The sequence below is a fragment of the Pholcus phalangioides genome, unplaced genomic scaffold (genome assembly GCF_987345545.1).
Source record: "Pholcus phalangioides strain wild (caught in Gottingen) unplaced genomic scaffold, Ppha-v1.0 ptg000022l_1, whole genome shotgun sequence".
Taxonomy (NCBI): Eukaryota; Metazoa; Arthropoda; class Arachnida; order Araneae; family Pholcidae; genus Pholcus; species Pholcus phalangioides.
Window position 1 is genome coordinate 33,206,720 of NW_028301615.1, and position 22,312 is coordinate 33,229,031.

Genomic DNA, 22,312 nt, shown 5'->3' on the forward strand with positions numbered 1-22,312 from the left:
CTGTATTGACCAGACCAACCCCCCCTCATCGTAGGAAGAAGGACGTCCATTTCCTCTTGGAAGCCCCCAAACTTCTTCGCTGATACCAAATTCACTCTCAAACCTCATCTGTTGGTGTCAGATATCACTAATTTAGTTTACTTTTCAATTAGGTGTAACGAAAAACCCTCCTCGCACACGGGGAGGATCCCAAACTAGAGGATTTCTGAAATTGGATCGAAATTACTTAAAACCGGGAAAAACCTCCTCCTCGTCTCTTATACTTCGTCGCTCTGGACTATCGATCAAAGTTCTCAAGAAATATTTGCCGTAGTAAAAGCGATGAAGTGGATTATTACTACAACGAGGAATTTAAAAGAGGATCAGAGATATCGACGAGGAAGAGGAGGAAAAAAAAAGAGGATTGGATAGGATCTGAACAAACATAATTAAGCTTTCTCTACTTGTTTCTTTAAGCTGCGCTTTTTAAACCAAACTTTCGTTCATGGAAGATCGAGTGGAAATAATGAAATGCGCAATGGGTGAGACCAATCGATGGTTAACAGTGGATGGGTTGTTACACGGGTCCAGCATAATTGATATAAGGGATGGACGGAAAGTCCATGACGCATTTTAGAAATTAATGAAAAATAAATCAGTTGACATGAAAGAAAAAGTGCGGTGTGCACTAAAATGTTTCTCAAACTCATGTGTTCTTGGCGTAGAGGTTTTTTTTCTGATGATTTATAGTAAAACATTCAAAATTTCACTCATAGATGCCACTTATCTTGAAATCTACATAACACTTGAAATACGACACAAACGCTGTGTAATTAACATTTATTACGATTTGCGTTACGTAAAATCACCATATTTATATTTCATTATGAGCAGACCCTTTCTAGACCGGTCTTCATTCAAGCGGCAAGTATAATTGCTGAAAAAAAAAAACGGTTGATGATTCAGCGATATATCTTCGAAACTGGTATTTTTGTTAATATTTAAGAAATACCGGAGAATAAAAGATGTTTGGAACAGGTTTTATCTTCTCCCCCGCCTCTATTAGTCACCATTCCTTGAAGTATATATGGTACTATATATATTTTTTAGTCGTCAAAACTGAGGGAGAAAATAAAAACAATATTAATGCTCCTAGCGGCGGTATATATGTTATTCCTCCTCCTACTAATAATGCTGAGGTAAAGGGGGAAAAAGATCAGTTGATGTTGATTGGGTTCTCAATGATTCATCTCAATAAGGGAAAGAAAGAACAATGATCTCGAACATATATTCCATCTACTCTAGGCCCAGGCATCTCGCCCTTATACGAAATAGGTTTAAGAATATTTCCCAGAAGTTAATGTATCGCCTGGAAACTATGTACTTAAGACATTAATTCAAAAACACAAACCCTCACTAAACTCAAAGACTTGAATTTGACCGGCCCGAAATGTTAGCTGCTGATGTCCACCACACCAAATAAAAAATCTCAGAAAAATAGTTATCAGTACGCTCACCACTATTTGCATTGTTTAAATCATGTCTGAGGGCTGAATGAATGAATTCATCTCTGCATCATGTCTGAGGGCTGTAATTTCTAAAAGGAAATCCACATCATACTTTTTTCTTAGTGACTTATGAATTCCATGCAGTGATCTCAACACCTAACATACACAGGAAATATTTAAAAAGAATTAGAGTGAAGGAGATAGGAGGAAAAAAAAATCCATTTTTTCTCTCTTATAATCGATTGTGAAACTTCTTTTTAATCTTTATTGGAAGTGATTTCTTAAAACATTAAGAATCTTCACTTATCGGATCAATATAAGAGCACTTTTTTTTTTGTTAATATCGACTAACTTATATGATTAAGGGTTCAATGGAAGTGGAGAATAAAGAAAAAAAGTCACCTCTTGAAAAGAAAACCCTCTCTTATTTTTGCTGGTCCCTGCCGTTAGCCTTAATTGCCAATTTATCTCATTCCCCCCTATCTGACCGTTCGATGATAGATCGATAAATGCATTAAGGTCGGAGGAAAAAAAAAATAAGAAACAAAAAAAAACAGGGGAAACGTAAGACAGAGGAGACCCTTGAAGAAGTCCAAATTCACTGCTTAATTCATTTCTTATAAGCCCCTGTTATAATATCGTAGATATAATCCATTATTAAGCTCTTCGGTATTACGTATTTTGATGATCCTCATGAGTAATTCATAATTTGGTCAAGTTCTGTTAGCTGGTGATTTTCGATGGACCACCAAAAGGAACTGAATATATAGCTGTGATGATAATGCATAACGAAGAGACTATGGATTCATTTTTTTTTATGTCGATGGGTGTGAACTTCTTGAATAAATGAACTACAGATTTGTGGAAACTCATTCTAATAAATTATAGGATCTACATCATTAAGTTGTGAATCTTGATGATGTCCATTAAGAATTCATAATTTCATCACCATGTGTTTTTTTGCCCCGGATCAATTTCCCATGCAATGCACTTCCCATTACAGCGTCGTAATTAAAACCATTCATTATTCATCGGTGATTTATTATTTTGTTTTAAAATCTGGCATTTTTTTCTATATATATGACGTGTGTTCCATGTTACAAGCACTATTGAATTTTTTTTAGTAGTAGTGCTTGGAACATATGTAGGAAAAAGTATGTCTCTATCATGTCTAGCAGTTCAGGAGAGTGAAATAGTTAACTTTTTTTTTTAAATAAATAATTCGTTGGTGTATCAGAGGCTTGACCTTATTCCACCTTATACCTTAACCTAGGGGCATGTGAACTTGCGGTTCTGATATATTTTAAGGTGATCTTGAGTAAAAAATAAATGAAAGAGTGAATGATAGGTGGCCAAAGGGCCACAAAAAGGTGTGAAAAAATTCATTTGAGAAGAGTGCTTTTTAAGGTATCTGACCAAGTTTTAAACGTCCGTCTAAAATAAAATGCCTACTTTTTTCAATTTTCATCGTTTAAGAAAGCTTCATTTCTTTTGATTTCTAAACAGGGCTTGATTTTACTGAGAAATCGAATTTTCTGGATGTTATGCCGAAACTAATATTTGGAAAAAAAAACGTGATTTGTCTTCTCCGGGAACTTAATTTTGTTCTTAGGACTTGATTTTGTTCGTATGATGCTTAGAACCGGAGTCACGCCCATTTTAGTGTTTTTTATAATTTCATAAATTTATTTATTTTTTCAACATTTTGAAACATTTTCTATCAAAAAGTATTATTAAAATTCAATCCATTACTATTTTATATTAAAGCACTAAGAAAAGGTACTCGAATAAAGTGAAATATGGTGCAAGATCTTTTGTCAAACTTTTATAGTGTAATCGCGGCCTAAGACGGAATCAGGAAATGGTAAGTCATGGAGATTTTAATCTTTTGAGATGATAGTTATTATTATATTTCAATTTTTTGTGTTGGTGTAATCACATAAACACACAGTCTTTAAGTACACAAGCTTTTATATATGTAATAAAAAAAAAAAACTTTGGTACGTAACAAGAGTTTTTTTGTTAATTTCGTTGGTTTTTCTCACAATAAAAGATAGATTTTATCTGTATTATTCTCGATGAGTGCACTAGAATAGTACGTGTTATGTACATTAATACTTCTTTTATCCGAACTATAAATATTGCATGTTGTAATAGTGCTTGACGTTCCCAAAAAACATTGGCGAATCTCTGCCCCGAAGCACGAAAATCAGATTCTTAAGAAAAGAGTGAGAATGGGGGAAACTCATAAAAAAAATAGGGTAAAAAAAAACGGGAAAAAATCCAGAAGAAAAATACTTTGGGTAGCCTGAGGGTACGCAAGAAACACAAAATTGCCGTTACGAGTTTCTCAGAGATTTTATTTGTTTTTTGGAGCAGTTCTTGTCGTAATTACAAGAAGGTAGGGTAGGGGAATGGGGGGGGGAGGGTCTTCTGTGATGAATCAAAGTCCTTGCTTACGCCATCTTTCAAGGTAGGGCTCTCTCTCCACACCACGTGACAGTTCATTCTACGTCCCCAGAAGCACTTCCTTCCTTCCTGGAATTCCTCTCCTTCGTCCTGGATCCGATTCCCCCCCCCCGACCTTATATAGGAAAAAGTAATGGGGGAAAAAACACACACAGCAAAACAGGATATAAAAGTTGAGTTCAGGGCAAGATTAAGGTCTGGGAAAAGGATCTTTTAAGAATGAAGGTGGAGAATAGGAAGAATTTGTGAGGGTGGGAGGTTCACGTGTGTAACAACCTTCCAGTCCAAAAAACGCCCTGATGTGGAAATCCCTCTCACTCTGTCAAACTTGAGACGTGAGGGGGGTTTAAAAAAAAACCAACAGCGACTGAAGAAAGGCAAGTGGAGAAGAGACGCCGCTGTGCAATCTGTTCGAAGTATCTGAGGTCATTAACGCAACATCGCCTGCGAAGAATGTGTCTTGTACCCATGCAATAAGTCCGGAAAGAAAGTCCACGTTTAATGAAAAAGTTAATTCCGTGATAACGATTTCAAGATGTTCGTGGGGATTATTCTGAAGGTTAAACATTTACGAAGAAGAGCGTTTTCATTGGACTTTTCATTTCTGTGCACATGCTGTTTCGAATTGATTGATCATTGGGGGGGATTATCGTGATCTGTGTGAAATATTACCGTTTTTATTCACTGTATTAGAATAAAAAATACTGTAAATTTTTAAATCCCTGATTTTTATTGGATAGTAATACTTACGTGTGCGACCGTGTGGGTATGGAAAGATTTGTTTCATGGCGATACCCACAGCATCGCCTTCTTAGACTACTACTACTTTTAAACTTACATGCACCTCGTACACATTCCTCTGCGGAATTTCTAACAAACTGTGGCATTCTGGAATACGTGTTCTCAGTGCACGTGCATCCTTTAATGCTATTACATTTTTGCGTTTGTTTCATGTTCTTGCTCGAGCAAATGTTTTTCCTATATTTTGAATTGAACATGGTACATGCTTGGATTTTTATGTTCTTCAAGTATTATGTTATAGGTCTGCCTGTTGAACGCGGGGAGAGTTTTTCAAATGAAAGGCCGGCTGGCATTCACGCCTTGAAGTTTGAAAACCGCAGAAAAACTGAAGACTACTGGAAATTTTCCGCTGATTGTTATTTGGCAGTAATATTGCCATGTGCGATCGTGTAGGCATTCATATACATGACAGGAGCCAAATATTGCTTCATCACGATAAACATCTTCTTCTTGGACTGCTCACACATTTTGAGGCTCCCATTCTCATCGAAAATTTTGAGATCAGCTTACGAGGTTAAAGTTGCGCCTGAAAGTTTAGCCATTAATACCCGACACTCTAGCATCAAGCTGTTTGACATTTAGCAGTAGGCCAGCTGAAGTCCAGTTCAAAGGTGTTTGGTCAGCACAGCACACATGAACAAAACAACTTTTTTGATAATTGATACCTGATCTTGCTCGTCTTTTCGTGATTGACAATGTTACATAGGGTTGCTTATGTACCATAAAAGCATCACTGGAGCCCCTTCTCATAACTGGTTTCTGTTCGGTCCGACCTCGACTCGATCTTAAAATTAACAACTGCTATTGGAAGGTCGGAGTGGTTTCCTAAATGATTTCTTATGGATCACGGAATTGGAAAGAATTGAAAAAAAGAATAGAGGAAACAATTGGTTATCGATAAATTGCGCAAGTTGGATGAAAGATGACGAGAAAAAGAAACTTCTCTCTAGCACAGAGTAATTAGTTACGTAGATGTGAAAATTCTTAGATGAATCAGAACTTCTTTTCGAAGCCCAGTTGGCGGTTTTAGAATTTACTTTATTAGGATTTCCCCCCTTAATTGCAGAGTACACTTCCGAAAGGTATTCGAACCGTGTGTCAACAGAAACAGGAGTTAGACGGAAAATTCATCAAACTCGGGCAAGGAGAGCGGGTGGGTGAAAACTCATTTCGAGGGTAAAGCGGAATAGCTCGCTCGTCAGCTTCAGCCCTCGTGTGTTAACATTAACGTTGTGTGCGCGAATATCTGCAATGCTCTGAGGCATTAATTACCGAGTTCGATACATTTAACTTAGTTTTAGGTTTTGGGCCCTAGAAACCGCTTGTAACCACCATCAGTGTAATGGCATATATTCGACAAATAACATGATTTGGCAATTCTGGTGGGTGGCCCACCGTCGAACGTCACAAGTGACTCGAACGGCTGTTCTCAACTGATGATGACGTCATTGATCCGTAAATTGGGAAACTGTTTCGAGATGAAACTGCTCGTATTAGCGTTTCCAACACGCGTATATGCATATTCATTTCGTCATGTTTAATTATGTTACTTCAAGATTTAAAAATGTTTTTACTCATCATGAAATTTGCTCCAAAATCCACTTAAAATTCCATTGGGATAACTAAGCTTTAATAGAAATATTCTGATATTTTGGATACCGTATAATACATAGATTGATGCAGTGTTCTTCAACTTTGTTACAATTGCGGATTGGTGAAAGTGGTTGAAACTTATTAAATATCCAATCTATAAATTTCATGGACCGGTAAAAATGGGAGAATTAATTTGCGGACCGGTCAAAAATGAGTAAATGAGAAAAATCATTTGCAGACCAGCAAAAAAAAAAGAAAAATAAGTGAAAGAAATCATTTGTGGGCCTGCAAAAAATACCTACCATTACTAGGAGAAAGAATTTACGGACCTGTGAAATATACGTACCGTAATTTTGGCAAATAATTTGCGGACCGGCAGAAGAAAATAAAAGAGGGAAATAATTCTCATGGACCAGCAAAAATACCATAACTAGGACTAACAAATTACGGACGGGCAAACGTTACATGCCATAATATGAGTAATAAATTACGGACCGGAGAAAAATACATTACCGCAATTGGGAATATTTACTACCATTTTACCCCGTAAAAGGTATCGGTGTCAAAATAATGAATAGTGAATAATGAATATTATATGTGGAACCTAACCGTGTATTTAAAATGTAGGATCGTGCAGTGCACAGTTTCGTGAATGCACGTGCGTAACCACGCACATGCTATGTCATCAAGTTGAAACATTCAATTCAGAAATGTTCTTATCAGTGAAATTTACATGTTTTAATGTCGATCAATCGCGGAATCTACATTCAAAGGGGGGGGGAATACATGCTAACACCAGGACAATAAATGCTGTGATATACTCGTGAACGTTTGCCAGAATGCAAATATGCAAATAAACTTGTGAATGTTCTGAAATGCTGCATAATGCGTCCTCTATTGCCAAAAACGTAAATCGTTTTGCTAGTTCTTTTTTATGACCCCGCATTCAAAAATCCCCCTCCCCCATTCATTTAAATTTTAACAAATTTTAACACATTTACTGATTTATGGGACACACTGTACATTGGTTTTACTGCCACAGAGAGAAAAATGTCTCGGATAAAAATACCATTATCTCAAACATCCCTATTTATCCCGATTATATGAATCAAAGTATCCCAAAGTGTAAACTCCCAAATTCCTCAATAACTTCCAAGTATTTAGCAAATGATTTATCCAAGTTATATTTTACAAAAAAAATTCACTAAAAATCTCTGTAATAAGTAAAGTTCCCGTTTTTGGACTCAACATGGAGAAAAAATATCCTTTTGTTTTTCTTTGGGAGAATTGCAGCATAAACTATTCTTATTAAGAAATTTTTAGGGTTTTTTTCCCCGTTTTTAACTTTCCTCGGAGCTAAATAACTTTTTAATGCAATATTTTTTTTTTCCTCTCCCCGTTTTCTCCTAAAATGTATTCTTTGAAAGAGGAGCGTTTTTGGTCCAGTGAGAGGAAATAATAACTATTCTTGCAGAAAGAGCTTTCACAGGAATTTTCCGGAGAGAAATATATATTATTTTATTTATTTTTCTCCCCCCCCCCCCAGTTCTCCCGTCTCGAGACCATTTCTTGAAGGCGACGATTTTTCCCTAAAATTTTGAGTCTCCATCATTTTTATTTTTCCTCGAAGGGTGGGAAAATGGTGCTCAATAACGATGTTTTCCTGGAGGTATTTTCACCAGGAAAAATTCACTTCATAATAGGACTTGAAGGAGGCCAAAGAAATAGTTCTTTTGGAAGTTTATACTGTGAGGTTATATGATATTATTTTTTTGAAAATGTATTTCCCTGTCTGTGAAGAGACGGTCCCAATTTTCAACTTTCTGTTATATTGAGGTTTATATCAATGTGGAAAATGTATGAGTAGTCTCTGAGAGAGTTTTCTCTAGCGTCTAAATGAACGTTTGAATAGACACAATGAGGATCTGCGAGATGATATCAAGACAAAAAGATAAACCTGAAGTTATTGGTCATTATTAGTTGATATATGTGTGTGTGTGTGTGTGGAGCAACTTCGATGAGACGATAAACATGTATAAAGTGGTACCAAATTTAATGAAGAAAGACCAGAAGAGAAGAGATTTCGAAGATATTGATCATTATTAGTTCTTTTATTAATCATTGAATCGCTTTTTTAATTGTTTCATCGACGATGATGCAAGAGGTTTTCACGCACATATACTGAAATTCTAAAGAAATGCTTTCTTTAGCAGAGACGATGCAAATTATTCTCCAAGATGTCCCGGTTTTCATCAGGTCTTGGCTTCTTAGTCGCATAATCAGGGCACTCTATCCTAGGCGTGCTCGTCCCTCACCTAATAGAGGTTTTTTTTCAAACCGAGCGCAACTCAGGTCTGTCGTCATAGGCAATTTACTACCTAGTTTGTTGTGCCGCAAGTGCAAGTGTGTGTGCCTAACAGTCTGGAGTGCGTATCTAGTGATGTGTATGATATTTTTCAGTCCTGCCATCTATATCTCAGAAGTGAAGTGAGTGATGTGTAGTCCTGTTGCACTCTGTGGCGAGAATTTCTGACGGGGTGATCGGCTCGCATTCGCCCCTTGGAGTTGGGAACCACAGGAAACCGACTTCAGCCGACCACCATTGTGGGGCTCCAACCCGGATCCCCGCGATGCGAGTCCGTCACTATGACCAGTCGACCACCACAGTGGTGACTTTACAGGTTGCATACTATCGACCACCCAATAATTATTACACACGTAATTCCTGAAAAAAAAAATGATTGTCATGTTCGTTTTTGACAATTGATTGGCTTCAACACTTTTTGATAAAATAGTTGATTTAATTATAACTTTTGACGGTAAACATTAATTTAGGGATTTATAACGTTTTGGACTTTTGTGACGTGTTAAGGTTTGCAAATGTCTTCTGCAGTACAGGGTTGCGGTTTTTGAAAATGAACTGGAAATATTAAATACCGTGTTAGAAGCAAAAAGTTCTTTCACGAGATTGACGCGTTTTCTCTCCATGTTGTACGGTGTTATACGTATTAGCTTCACCCAATACATTGCATATTTATAACCATAATTGTAAATTATTAGGCAAATGAGATAGATGTATTTGGGAAATGTTTAACATTTTTTTGCCAAAAACGTGGTAATTCGGTCTTCTTTATTTTGAGGGTGCGTGCATACAGTGCATGGTGTTTACTGCGTGATTGCAATTTTTTTCCCTGTCTTTCGAATTAGGCTACGTGTTGGTCAATAAAACAGGGCAGTATTTTCGAGTTATTTCAAAATTTCATCGAAACTGTTACTCGTGAAAAGCTTCGATGATGTAAAATGGTCGGTAGTTTCACCGGTGAAAACAGTAAAACAATAACGATTCAATCAAAAATTCTTTAATAAAACTAATTATTTTATAAATTCACATATTCTTCTAAATAATTAGTGGTGTCTCAGAGCTTTTCTATTGATTATTCATCCAGTAACATTTCATACCGGATTCTACTGCTGCAACAGAGATTTTTCATTTCCTTGTGACTGCAATCGATTTTTAACGCGCTGAAATGGTGCTAAATTTACTTTACATTTATACTAGAAATATTTTGATGACTGAAATTTATTTCAGCTTACATGATTCACGCAGAACTCGATATTTTTTTTTCGGAATAAATTTCATTCAAAAGGGCATATTTATATAAGAGGTGGCTGTCTCGGACCCCTCTTAGTAGAAACGGACTTCAAGGGCTCTCGTGGCTTTAGCGAAGCTATTCCGTGCGCCATTGAATGTCCTTATTAAAGCGCTCACTGTACATTTCCTGAAAAGGTATTGAAAGATGGAATAGATCTACAAACTGAAAACATAATACCGCTTTTTATAAGCAGTTAAGATAATTAGAGTATAGATTAGAGAACAGGAGAATGAGCACAGTATATATACAAAAAAAAAGAAGATAAAACGCGAGGGTGGGGTGGGGGGTACTTAATATAATAGATGAGAATTACCTTAATTCAATTTTATCGTAAGAAGTTACGAGAAAATAATACGTTTATCGGAAAATATCTCGCATTTCCGATCTCAAGTGATTCTTAGCATCTTATTTATGGGCTGATATCGATTCTCTTTAAGGAAACACGTAATCAGAAACCCCCCTTGTTACGCTAAGATTACTTATTTCTTTTCTTATCTATAATGCATAATGCGTTTTTTTTTTCCTTGATACGTATTGCAAGATCAGCAAATGCACATTAGATACTTTCTCGAACAGAAATTTTCTTGCATTTTTTAAAAGAGACAAAAGATTTTGTCCTTTTGACCCTTTACAGTCACAATTAGGTTCTAACACGGTAATTGAAAACTAACATTAACTAATTTCCAGGATTAGTAGCGAAAACTACTTTATTCTTCTGTAAGCCAAACTTGAATCATTACCGTATTACCAAGGAGTTGATTAGGCAAGGGCCATTTTTTCGGACCTAGTCACTCACAGAGTTTCAGATCAGCCGAACCTTTCTTTTAAATTTCTAGGAGAGTACTCCCTGATGAATTTCCCCCTTGATGTCCTCTTGGTATCTCGAACTGTTGAGTCCTTGTTTCGGATGCGAGTGTCTTTCCGATGGATTTTGATCCCATAACTCGAGTAAATAATAACGGTTTTGTGGCCTCTAGTGTGCCTTGAAGGCCATCATCGGTTTTTAGCTCTGTTTGGCATCTCTAGCCTGGAGGGTAGAGAAAAAAGTTTACCTAATCTGTATCGTTCCTTTGCAGAGTCAATTGATTGAAACAGTGGCTCAAAACCTTCTTGACTTCAAGATACACTGGGTATGCGTTTTAGGCTTGCGTGTTCCTGGAAATAAGTAGAATGAGGAATGCATGCACACACATTCTGAAATGCATAGATAGCTTGCGTATTCCTAAAAATCAAAGACAAGTTGGGGGGGGGGGGCGAGGGACGTTGTGCCTACCAAAAATAACCAAAAATTAATTGAATATTTCCGTAAAAAGGTTGGAATGTATCGAATGAGAGAAAATACCTTGCACATGCTACTTCAATCAATTTCTATTAATTTAAATGCTTTTTGAAGGTTGGTAGCTCAAAATTTCTCTGTAAGAAAATTCTTTCTGCACCCCCCCCCCATAAAAAAATTGATCCTGCTCGTTCCCCTGCTAGAAATGCGTACACAGCTGCTGCATTCATAGAATTGCGCAGATAGCTAGTCTGAGTTTCCTAAAAATGTGCATATTATGGAATGCGCGCACACACTCTGGAATGCGTTAAGGACTTGCGTACTCCTAGAAATGCACTTATAGCTCGCATTTTCCTATAAATGCGTAGAACGATTGCGTATTACTAGAAAAATAATGTTGAATGTGGAATACATATATAAAATCTGAAATGCGTTGGAGGCTTGCGTATTCATAATAATGTGAGAGAAGCTTGCGTATTTTCCCAACACGTGTTTCCTAATTTTGTGAAGGAAGCTTGCGTATTTCTAACGAATATTTTTAATTTTGTGAGGGAAGATTGTGTATTCTGAGAAATGTATACATGGCTTGCATATCCCTAAAAATGTGTAGAATATGCAATGCGTGCACACATGCTCTGAAATACGTTAGCCCCCTTCTTAAAATTTTTTTCTCAACTCATGTGAACCCAGAGAATCCTATGTTATACCAGTTGCTTCTATCGCCTTCCCGGAACATTCCATCTTCTCGGGGCTGATATTTTCCCCTTTGTCAAACACTACGTTAGAGGCTTGCGTATGCCTAGTATTATGTGAAGCAAGCTTGCATATTCCCAATATTGTAAAGGCGACATACGTATGACTAGAAATTGCTTCGAATATCTGCGTACTGCAGCAAATGCGTAGGCAGCTTGAGTACTTTCTTGTATATTGTGCTGCAATTTTTTGACGCTTTGCACTAATTAATTACTCTATTCGCTTCTGCCTCCAGTTCTGATGTGTACTTGCCTAGGAAACTAGCTTACAACAGGGTGGAAATCATCGGCCCACACAGTACGGTGTCTTAAATATGAGAAGGGGGAAGGAAAATTTAAGGAACGAGTTCTTTTTTCTTTTTGTAGCCTGTTAAACTAAAAGTGTGTTGAAATTCATCCATTTCAATTTCCAAAAACTGAGCAACATCCATAGGTTATAGGGCCACAAGAATCGTGAATTTATAAAATAAGCTTTATTTGAGCACCAGTTTATAAGGTCATGCAGCTGGTACGCCATTGGCTTGTCGAATCACAGGTTAGTGCATTCCCAACCCCTAAATTTTCTGTCTTTATATATGTATATTTAAGATCAAAAAATATAATCCGTGTCTGAAACATTTTGCATGCATGTTATTCAACGAAACAGCTTACGCAAGCCAAAAATTTGATAGAAAAGTAGGAATACTTTAGTATAGCCACACGATTTTAGATTTTTCCATTTCACTATTGATCCATGAATGCATTACACATGCGCACTCTAACTTATTTGCCTTTATATACATATTTAGGTTTTTACGATGACTTCGGAATTTAGTACATACTTCCCCATGGATACTGGTAAAAAAAAAAATGAGGGGGGGGGGGGAGGGGAAACAAAGAAAAAGGAAAACGTTATTGCAAACAACATGTCCGCTGTGCTGCTGCCCACGGTGGTTGTGTTTGAGGTATATACAGCGAGAAGTTACTCTCGTACGCCATACACACGGAAGGAAAAAGATAAATATTTCAAAAAGCTTAGATAAAGCAAACAACTCCTCCTATATCGCATTTTCGTAAGTCAAATATTTGTGTGGGTCTGGTTCGTTGCAGAAAGACACGCCAAATGTCAATATACATAAACGAGTTTGTTGGGGAAACTACAGTGCATGCTGGCTTTTTTCAAATTTTCCTATCACGGCAAAAAAAAAATGCGTTTGACAATACATGCATACTGTATTGTACGTGCAGTATACGAAATACACGAGTATTCGATTTTGAACTCTGTATTAACCCTTTATAGGGCAAAAAAGACTCGGGTTCAGATTTTAATTATTTTTTTTAGCCTTGTTATATATTAGAACAGTGTTTCTCGACATATGGTCCGCGGGCAGACTGGAGTATTTTAATTTTAATTGAATGAAAAATATTTTTATTGATATTAGTGATATTCTTATGGGTTGCGAAATATAAATTTGACCTCTATACTTAGGATAACCATATCTAATGGAAGAAAATACTGGAAATCGCAATGTTGAATATGAAGTAAATTGTAACCGAAAATGAAATTTATGACTAATTTGCTAAAATTGCTGAAGAATCCGGAAATATAGGCCTGGAGCAAATCGCAATAAATTAAAATGTGTTTCATAAGAAATCCATTATATTACTGGGGGCCATTTACATTACAAAACACTGTGATCTGAAATACGCAAAAATACGGGAGTGAAAAACAAAAATATACGCTGTACGTTGCATGAATGCAAACTGTATGCAAAAATACAGTGCCAATTACCCCCCAAAAATGTTGCCATAAGTTGGCAAAATCAGCAATTGTTGCTGAAATCTATGAAAATAATGAATCGGTGAAGGACCACTGGGACTCTCACTGAATTTAAATGTACTTCAAGGGGAAAAAAGCGTTGAACATGACAAAATATGTGATATATAAGATTAGTATTTATATTTTTAGTCATAATTATCATAGTATAATTTATATACTATGAAAGTTATCTTTATTCACCATATTAAATAAAGATTGCAAATACGAATAAGCTTAGTTGAAAAAAACGGGACAATTTGTATGAAATCGAAATGGACATAATCACAGAAATGACAAGTGTAAAATACGGGACGCATGGTCATACTACTCATGCTAATGTAAGTCCGTCGAATTGTCTCTTTTACTGGTTCTTGGATTCAGAAATGTTGAGGAACGTTGTGTTAGGCCATGTCCACTCTCAACATGTCCACAAAGTCACAGAACACGCGTTCATTGGCAGAACAAATCGTCTGTTCTGCGACATTTTCATAGATAAAAGTCGCAAGTCTAAAAGTCGCAGAAGACGTCCACACTCGTAACACGTGTTCTGTGACTTGTCACTCGACAAATCCAAGGATTTCTTGCACGACTTCGTCATGAGTGTGGACACACACATGGCCCTTGAAGGTATGTCAGATCATGTCACTGAAGAAGTTTTTTTTTTGAATATCATTTATATTATGCAAATTATTCGGTGGGAAATTATTATCCCACAGTTCACTTAGCCCGAAAGTCTACATCCAGTGAGAGATGGGATAATTATTTCCCATTTCTATATGGGGGAAAAATGAAGTGATAGTGACAATATATATATATATTATACAGTGGAACTTCGGTTAACGAGCTTAATTCGTTTCGCCAACGTGCTCGTTATCCGCATAGCTCGTTACTCGAATCAAACTTATCCGTAGGAAATAATGGGAACTCGATTAACCCGTTCCACAATTATTCATTCACATAAAAATGACTAATAAAAACGGCATTGAATCAATAATTTACCACAATAATAATAATACATAATACAATAAAATAACCATAATATAAATAACGCCATAAATAAACATACAATACAATAATGTTTTCAAATAAACTTACTCTAAAAGACGAAAAAGAGAGAAGGACTATCGTTTAGGATGATTTACAGACTCACTGTTGTTTGCAAACTTATTCTTTTTGCGTGACTTTCAAAAAGAACCTTATCTAAATAATAAACTTTCTTTTGCCTCCTTTTTAGGATTTCTGGGGAATGGGAAATTGCAGTGTTCGTTCGACAGATTCATTGCTCGCTTGAATGTCATCCTCATGTAACTCTTGTCCATGGTCTTCCCCAAGCACACAAGCTCTTCGATATGTATTGGATCCTGTTCATGAGCTAGCCCCCCTCAAAGTCACGTTCAATAATGCAATCAGCCCACAATTTTCTCCTAGTAGAATTTAAAAAAAAATCCTTCAAACGAATACATATACGCATGGCTGCAATGCTACATCTAGTTTCGTATCGTAAATATTCACACTCGCACTTGTGTTAATTTTCCGGTGTGAGGCACGCTTATCGGAGACTGCAAGGGAGAATATTACCCACAATTCCATAACGCGTGTGTGTGGGCGAAAGCAAAAAACCATCAGCTCAGTTGTGATAACGTGAAAATAAATAAACAAAGCGCATCGTAATGCGAACTGCTCGTTAACCGAAGTTCCATTGTATATAACATGGAAGTAATATTTCAAATTATTTAATTGTGTTTGGTATAAAAAATTTGTAAGGAGCGCGGTTTCCCGGTCGTAAAGATGCTCGCCTAAAGTACCAAAGGATGTTTAGTGATGTCGCGAGTTCGATATCCGGTTCGTCCTTGTCAGAAAACTTTCCTGAATCAGGGGTACAACAAAAAACGGCGACTTGACCGCAGCAAAAAATTGCTGCCGTAGGGAGTCCCCCATCGAGAGGTTAGCGCACCAACCTCTCGATGAGCATAAAAAACAAGCCTGCCGTTCGGAATCGGCAATAAATTGTAGGTCCCTGTCTAATTAGCTCTCGTGTGCAGAAAATGACCGTGGTGATGATCAAGAAATGTATAAAAAAATTTAATGTACAAATGTTTTGTGTGTATAATTGAACAAAACGGAAAAATCCATTACTTGTGACATTATGCTGCCGAAAAAAAGAAAAGGAAATAAAGTTTGTGTGAGATGTAGAGAAACTGCCACATAAATATTATTATTTAAATGCTGCTCTCTTGTGAGAGATAGACAAAACCCCTCACAACAACCCGGGACTAATGCAAAGCAACTTACTTCCGTTACATCAAATGAGGCAGGGTCGAGTTGGAAAAATGTTAGCAAAGATTTTATTAAACAGCGACGCCCTGCCTAGTGCTCACGAGCACCGATATCTCTGCTCTCTTGTGAGCAAGATTTCTGACGTCATTGAGATATTTTTTTAATAACAAATTATGCATAGAATTGCAGCGATACTGCTTAAATATATTTAAACAAAATACTGCTTTTCTAATTAGGAAAATTTGAACGCAAAGTCCACACAACAGTGAATATCGCTAATTTTACCGCTATCCAGCGAACCGCACGGAGAGGTATACTTCCCACTCAAAATTTTGCAATTTCCCTTCGTGACTTTTCCAAATTCGTCGAAAGGAATCTTTTGACGCAAAAATGAAAATTTTGAGTCATTCCGTTGCAATTTTTAAAACTACCTTTACCATGTTAACCAAGCGGTCACTTTGACCGCAGTTGAAAATTTCATTGCTAAACCAGATTTCAAATGTGCTACGAAGGAATTTTATTAGGAGAAATGAAATTATTCATTTTGTCTTCTAAAACTTGGTTATAGAATCGTTCATGTTTCATTTCATACGTAAGAAAACATAGCAGGGTGTTTAACCTCTTTATGTTCGACATTATGAGAAGTAGAATAAGAAGAAAGTTATAATAAATTAAAACAAAAGTATAAATGTGATAACAATAATAAAGCTATCATGTAAATTAATTGGTATCATTTTAGCTCTAATCAAAGACAAACAAAAACCAAAAACAATGGTTTTGAAACAATTAGTTCGAAACAAATTATCTAATCTGGTACTTTAAAGCACCGTGAGGGTATAAAGGGTTAAAAATTAAGATGACCTCATTTGTAAAAGATGGTTGCTGTTCAAAGTCCGTCCCACGAGAGTTTGCTAGGGGACGCTGGGTAAGATAATTAAAGCTAATAAAAGTCTTTGTTGGACATAAACCGCAAAAACCACAATCGACGTGAAGTAATCAGTACTTGTTCGGTCATTCACAAAGGAAGACGCTCGTTCCGCTGCCTTTGTATTGAAAGCAATAAAAATTATTGCTTCGAGACGACCGCGGACCCTGACAAAGACTTTTATTATCTTTAATTATCTTACCCAACGTCCCCTAGCAAACTCTCGTGGGACGGACCTCTAACCTTAACCGCCAGAGTTAGGTTTTTGTTTCTCTACACCACCCACATCTCGAATGTCATTCGAATCCGTTGATTTTTGCGGCCGCTAGGAGCTCGTATATCGGTAAAGTTATTTTGTAACCACCCTGTAGATTCTTCTTTTCGTAAGTTTAGATTACAGTCGGATCCCCCACTACAGCGAATTCGGCTTAGAACTCACAATAAGGCAAATGAAAAGACTCTCATCTCCTTTATGAGATTGGATATACAGGGTGTCCCAGAACTTCACCACAAAAATCAGAGGGGCGATAGTACAACTCATGACGCACTACGGTGATTTCGTTCCATTGTTGAAGCATTTCCCCGTTTCTCATTGTTTAAGAATTTCCCTGTTTTCTATTGTTGTTCCAACAGCTTATTTGAACATTCTGGTTTTAACTGTTAGAAGAAGAAGAAACAAATAATAATAAACTATATAAAGAGTAAAAGTTTCCATCTTTCAGACGGCTAACTTACGTACAATTGACTTTTGAACTTGAGGGTATCTTGGTGAATACTAAGGCGTATAAAGTGTGGCGGTGGGTTTGGAGTGGCACCTTAATATCACTCAATTTGGCTGGTTCTTTTGCGATATTCTGTTAACTAGGAACGTGGGAGACTATGGTGGGATGGCTTCTTCGTCAGGAGGATAGCTATGTCAGAATGAACCAGCGAGATTCTCGAGTCGAAAGCTGGTTTTGCATGGTTAGTCGCGGTAATTGTAGTTGCATTTAAAGTCATGCTTCGATATGAAAAAAGTAAACTTGGACAGGGATGTTGGAGTACAGAGGCGGGAGCGGGATGGCGTTCCCTCAACTCTGATCTCAAGTTGTTCGTCGGTTGCGTGTGACTAGAGTTAGAGGATGCGGTTGCGGGAATTAAGCAAAGCCACCTGGATCCTCGCTAGGAGGCTTTGATTTAAGGCAATTCCAGTCTCAGTAACTAAACGACAACTTTTTTGTATTAAAGTAGATCTTGTGTAACTACTCATAATAATGAAATAAAATAAAAGTTAATTGGGAAAGAAATACGATTCATATCCAGAAAAATTCGAAAAAAATAAACAGTTGAATATTGTTCCTACCAAAAAATTGGTAAGAAAAAAATTAGACGAGTTTTAAATGATTTTCAAGTTTATTAGAAGAATGATATATAGAGTAGAATCTCTCTTGGTCGACTCTCAATATGGGATCGTTCACGGCTTATGAAAGTCTTTTTTTTTCACTTGATGTTGCAAGTGACCTAATTGTGTAAAGTGAGTGTCGTGAGTCCTAAAATTACATTAAGTAAGAGGAATTCTTTTTAGTAATCATTAATTTATTGTAGGGTTTCCCTTTTTCTTTCAGTGGCAGCCTTGACTTTCCAACCTCTGTATAACGTTGATTGAGCTTCTAAAACCTGGTGTGCGTGCACCTTTATTGAGATTCAGAACACCTGGTCTATCAGCATCTTCGTTGAGCTTCGAAAATCTGCAAGTGCTTTTATTGAACCTCTGAAAGCTACACGAGAGTTCATTGAGCTTCTGAAATCTGCATAAGCGCTCATAAAGGTTATAAAATATGCACAAGCGCTCATAAAGGTTATAAAATATGCACAAGCGCTCATAAAGGTTATAAAATATGCACAAGCGCTCATAAAGGTTATAAAATATGCACAAGCGCTCATAAAGGTTATAAAATCTGCACGTTCGTTCATTCAGCTGATTTGCCGCGAACATTCGTTGAGCCTGTGAAACATATACGAACCTTCATTGCGCTTCTAAAATCCGCAAGTTCTTTCACTGACCTTCGAAATCGGCACGAGCGTTCGTCGAGCTTCAAGATATGATCTGCCGCGAGGGCGTTCGTCAAGCTTCCAAAACTTTTATGAGCTTTCATTGACCTACCGAAATCTGCAGGAGCTTTTATTAAGCGTGCTAATTTTGAGAATTTCTTGCGCTTACCTCAAAACAAGTCTAACAACTCTTCAGGGAGGTTTCCACGCTGTTAGGAAAATGACTACTGTACTGGCTTTATGAAAGAAACAACATTGTCTCCCAATTATTAATTTCAATGCCGTAAATCTTCATCTGACATTTCGCATAATGCATTTTGTCCTCACAATGAATTACATAAAGATTCAAAATGAACATGTTTTCTACAGCGTAATAAATTTTGAATTTTTAATTTCTAATCTCCCTCTTTGGTGAACTTTAAATTTTCTCTCAACCCTAGCTGACCCTCGGTTCCACTCAAGCGAGATCATAATCGATTGAAATGGTGAGAAAAAATTTAATTTGCCTAAAATTTGTATTTTATTACTCAAACTGACTGTGTATTAAGTCATTGCATAATTTTTACCCATTGCGTACTCAAGGGGAAAACGTTCGAACACACGTTATATTGAGAGTTATTCAAAGATTTTGAACCATTGCGTATAGAATGGGAAACGATCAAATTGACCTTACATTGACAGTCATTCGATAATTGTGGAGCACTGCGTACGCAACGGGAAATGATCAAACTGACGTTATATTGAGAATCATTGGATAATTTTGGACCATTGCATATGCAAGGAGAAGCGATGAAACTCACGTTATATCGAGAGTCATTCGATAATATTTATTCATTGCGTACGTTCATACTCGCGTTATATTGAGTATCATTCGGTAATTTTTGACTATTGCGCACGCAAGGGAAAGCGTCCAAACTTACATTTTAACTATTAGAGTCACCGCAGATTGTGTGATAAGAATATCACTTCACTTTTCTCGATTTCGATATTTTTCCTGAAAGATAGTTTACATCTCTCGGTCACAAAATCACATACTCTATACAGTATATTCTTCTCATCCAGACGGAATTCTTTGATACCACAGGTGGTGAATAGAACTGGAATTTTATTAAATTATTGTGGCATATACTTCAAAGTTCTCTTTCGAGAAATGCCGTTCGTTCTGATTTATGAGCGTATCTGTATATATATTAATGCACGAGTATGAAAGAGAGAGACTGAGAGAATTTCGGAATGGGAGAGAGAATAAGCAATTTGAAATATTTCCTCTCTTCAGTCCTCGGTTATCGTTTCTTTGCTTCCTCGACAGCGTCTTCCTTCTCGCCGATTGTTGAATATGCATTGCCCGTCATCTGCTGTTAAAGGTGCGTGTGCCTGCGTGTGTATGGTGTGCGTGCACACTAGCGTTGAAGGCCCTTTTATTGCAATGTTGGGCAGGCAGCCGCGCGAGAACTTTGAAGGAATCACCCGAAGAAAGTGAGAAGAGGAGATGAGATGACGCCGACCTCTCCGGAAAGGGGTCAGAAATTCCCGAATACTAAATTTGATTCCAAGACTCTCACTGAATTCATTTGCTTTTCAAATAAGAGTTTGGAGCTTTCCGGAAAACAAATTTAGACTCACATTGGGAGCCGGAATCGCAAGCCGGCAAGCTTATACATATAAACCTCTTTTATAATCGGGTGCAGGGATTATTTCAAACGATGAAGACGCCCATCTTTCACTTATAAAATGCCTAGAGGAATTGTATCTTTGCTGAACCATACATCCATTCTCCTCAGTTTCCAAGGAAAAGTTTCGATGAAGCTTATGGTGAGTATAGACGAAAAATCTGTGGTATTTGAAGCGTATTAGAAGTTACAGTATACACTGGTCAACAATTTTTAACTTAATACGTTTTAAATAAGATTTTTTATTTAATAAGTTTTCTTAGACGAATTTTGAGTTGCTCAATTCAAATGTGTGAATGTATAAAACCTCCAACGTACAGTTTTTTCGGGACGCATGATGGTCATTTCTTGAAATACATTTCTATAATTATACCAATTTATGATTGTGTATATCTCCACTACCCCCCCCCCCCCAATTTCTATTCAAGTGGAGATCAAATCTTTCTTTTATAATAGGAATTTCTGTCGCGGCTATCCGACTTACGCAGTAAACTAACATCTAAATTTTGGTGTAGTCTTGTTGTACGAAGGTTTTAACAACTGGCTGTTGCGAAGATATATTTTGGAAAGAGAAAAAATTCAACTGCCCCTACGGGGAATCGAACCACGTGAGAGATTCGGTGCCTCTGTAGTCTAGTGATCTAGGGCGTTCACCCGGAAAGTGAAAGGACGTGGGTTCGATTCCCAGCAGGGGCAGTTGAATTTTCTCTCTTTCCAAAATATATCTTCGCAACAGCCAGTTGTTAAAACCTTCGTATGGTAGCGGAGAGTGACGTCAACCTTGTGTAAGTCGCCATCTGGTGGCAGCGTCAGCAGTTGTGAGCTTGGCCTGAATCTGATCTGGCCGTCCATATACGGTCCCTTTCAGTGTACACGAACTCCAAGGAAAGATTGAGAGATTTTGTGCCTCTGTAGTCTAGTAGTCTGGGGCATTCACCCGGAAAGTGAAAGGACGTGGGTTCGATACCCGGCAGGGACAGTTGAATTTTCTCTCTTTCCAAAATACGTCTTCGCAACAGCCAGTTGTTAAAACCTTCGTATGAGGAGAGTGACGTCATCCTTGTGTAGTCTTGTATACATGAAATCATAGAAACTATTTTCAAATCACATCATATTTCCCATTGGTTCTCATTGTATTTCACTAGTTTGAGCATATATTTCAAAATATCGTATGACTCTTTAGTGTCATATTCGCATAGGCAACTGGAACAAAAGGCATTGCGTTCGCAATATGGAGAAAGAACTCCCTTTGGACTATATTTTGAGGCATCCATAAAAAGCCTCCATTCCGGTGGCTCGTATTTGAATTCATTCAGCCGCAAACAATATGGCAGAAAGTCTTAATATATGAAAACCTTTTGAATGAAGAGGTATTGGTGTTTCGGGGAAAGAAAATTCATCCGTGCCTTCATGGGGAGCCGAACCGCGGTCTCTCGTTCGAAGGAAGAGGACTCTACCAACTAAGCTATGAAGACAGGAAGAATTCTTTTTCCTTGGAGGGTATGCATATGCTGAATGGTTCCGTGCAATGGACGGTGGCAACATTCCGCTAATAGCACGCAAATGACATCAGGGTCACC

At 37.3% G+C, this 22,312-nt stretch overlaps 1 non-coding gene across 1 annotated transcript; it reads left to right on the forward strand.

Annotated features, from left to right (window-relative positions):
• The first annotated feature begins 21,354 nt into the window (after nucleotides 1-21,354).
• TRNAS-GGA (transfer RNA serine (anticodon GGA)) lies at nucleotides 21,355-21,428 on the forward strand. The gene has a single exon. It is a non-coding gene; the product is annotated as a tRNA-Ser (tRNA).
• Nucleotides 21,429-22,312: the final 884 nt, after the last annotated feature.